At 33.6% G+C, this 2555-nt stretch overlaps 1 protein-coding gene across 1 annotated transcript in view; it reads left to right on the plus strand.

Moving 5' to 3' along the window:
- Positions 1 to 1038: 1038 nt before the first annotated feature.
- The window catches only part of Nup35 (Nucleoporin 35kDa), a gene marked incomplete in the record, with an annotated part of 3865 nt that continues 2348 nt past the window's right edge, over positions 1039 to 2555 (plus strand). Inside the window, 3 exon segments of the mRNA XM_011303485.1 lie at positions 1039 to 1197; positions 1765 to 1819; positions 1912 to 2518.

The following is a 2555-nucleotide window of genomic DNA, read 5'->3' on the forward strand; positions in this document are numbered from 1 at the left end:
AAGCTGATGATTCTGATAAAATGACTTCATTCTAGATTACAAGATGTTTCTGGAATAGTTGTAAGGGGTTAACTCACCTCTGGAGACACAAACGTGAAAGTTTTTCAAGTTTGTTGAAGAAATCTTTAGATAATTGAAGTTTATATGCGTTAGCAAGACTTCTGGAGTGAGATTTTAGCAGTTATCACAGTTTTTTTTCACTTTGTTCCACTTTGACTTCGTGATTACGTACGTCGTCACGGGAAAATACACTCGCCTTGGTTTTTATTAATAGCTGTGCGTCACGCCTGCAGGAAAGGAGAGAGGAATTTGAGGAAATGACGCATTCGAGAAAGTGACGCGGCGTCATTGCGCTGGTGGCGGCACCAACCGCCGGCAGAGAGGGGGAACAAGCGGGAAATTTGAATTGAAAATTTAATTATCACGTTTATTCCTCATTGGTCCAGTCGACTCAGATCACTAATTCAAATTCAACGCTTATTTAATTTGAAATTTTCAATTATAATTTCTCTAATTAGAGCGCTCTAGCTCGCGTTCCTTCGCGTATACGAAAAAAAAATTGAGGAGAGGTGCGACTATAAAAGCATTTTACTGTAAGAAACTGGATTGCAGGTTTTCGCTCTGCAGTTTTGTACTCTAAATCCAGATTTTTCAATTTCGATTTTGAGGAATAATCGTTTAACTATAATAGAACTTAGAAAATCCCGTCTCTTGATTAACAAGTTCCATTGCATCCTCAATTAATTTCTTCCCACAAGCTCGAGCTATCCTAAAAAGAAAATACCTCCAAGAATAACTTCCAGGTGCAAAAAACATGTCCCGCACCTTTCCATAAAAAATACATTGATGCATTTACATTGACGTAAATATACTGTTTGTTAATTTTCTTTCGATGTATGGTTGTACTTAAATAACAATATAGCAATGCGGGAATTCTCTTATCTCCGCGATCCAGCTTGTAGTAATATTGCCTTAAGGGAAAGCCTTATCTAATAACATCAAGTATATTGCAAATGAGTGGTATATAAAGCTCATTAATATTACTGATAATCATTCGCATTGAAATACATCTGTTCTCTTCTCTGGGAAAAGCAAAAAAAATCTCTCTACATCATGAAGTTTGCATCAATTTTTGTGGTCATCGCAATGATGTTGGCGGCTGTTAGTGGTCAGCGCTGTTTGGGCAGACGAGTCAGGGTAAGGACCAACTTTTAAATAGATAAATAGATCGTTTTTACGCAGTTATGTTACTCTTAAGAATATACAAAAGAATGACTCCCACAATGTCATGGTGGTACAGCCATTTTCCTGCGTTTATTATAAACTTTTCAAAACTCCTTACTGATTTTTCCGATTTTTTTCATTTTCATGGCTTATTCCACGTTCCGTTGGCCTATTGCAACTTTTTAATAAATTTTCAAGGTACTTTTTTTACAAAACGTCATCTTTACCGATTAAATTACTGGTTGCCAAATTAAATAATAACCATATATTAATTAAATAAATTACATAAATTAAATGTAATCAATTAATTAGTTAAATAATAATATAATTTTAAAATGGTGTATTTTTTGGGGTCAATCTGATTAATAGTTTGCTATAACATTGAAAAAAAAACCGGTAATTTTGCCTTGGCAGTTAGTTAATCATGGTTTTTGCCTCTTGGAATACTTCTGTGGAATTGAATGGATTCGGAAGTCGATGTGAAATTTTGTAATACGATGTTGGATGTGTTTAATTATAATAACAATTTTGAATTTACAGTGCCGCGCTCATCGTCAGTGTTGTTCCGGTCTCTGTCGCAGGGGACTCTGTGCTTGTATGTAAACTTTTATTTTCTACTCTGACTATTTGATGAGCAAGTCTCAATCAAGAAATTCATTTTAATTGTTTTTTTTTCTCTATAATTAGAAACACATCCAGGAATGCCTCTCAGCTGGTCCGGCCTGATTGTACAAAGATTAAATTCACAGCGGCGACGATCAGCTGAAACAACACGAAAAAAAAAATTCTAAAGGATTTTAGCAACTTCTATGGACACACTGTAAATGAATGAAGATAATAAATGTATGAAAGCATATTCGTGGAGCTTAAACCGTTATTGCCAAAAAAATACAATATAATTGAATATTCATTGCATGAATAGAAATTTCTTGTTGAGAAATTCCTAGTAAAATTATCCAAAAATATTAAATAATGTTAACTTTATTCTGCAGATTTTGTCAACTTCCGTTGCGGTTGCAAAATTACCTTTTTTTCATTCGGATATAATAATAATAATAATAATAATAATACTAATGATGTTATTGAGATATAACAAAGGATTCCAGTAGCGAAGTGGTACACTATCATAAGTATAGTTTTCTCGAGGCCATTCTTGATCAATATCTCGGAATTGAAGGAACATAGCGAATTTCTTGTATAAACATCTTTTATAGAAAAAGATGAGAGCTACAAAAAAGGTATCTATGAAAATATCATTATCTCTTTTCAATTTCGAGAAATCAGCTGGAAACTGGTCTCGAAAAAAAATTTACTCATCCTAATTAACTTCA

Source organism: Fopius arisanus, unplaced genomic scaffold (genome assembly GCF_000806365.1).
Source record: "Fopius arisanus strain USDA-PBARC FA_bdor unplaced genomic scaffold, ASM80636v1 scaffold00032, whole genome shotgun sequence".
NCBI lineage: Eukaryota > Metazoa > Arthropoda > Insecta > Hymenoptera > Braconidae > Fopius > Fopius arisanus.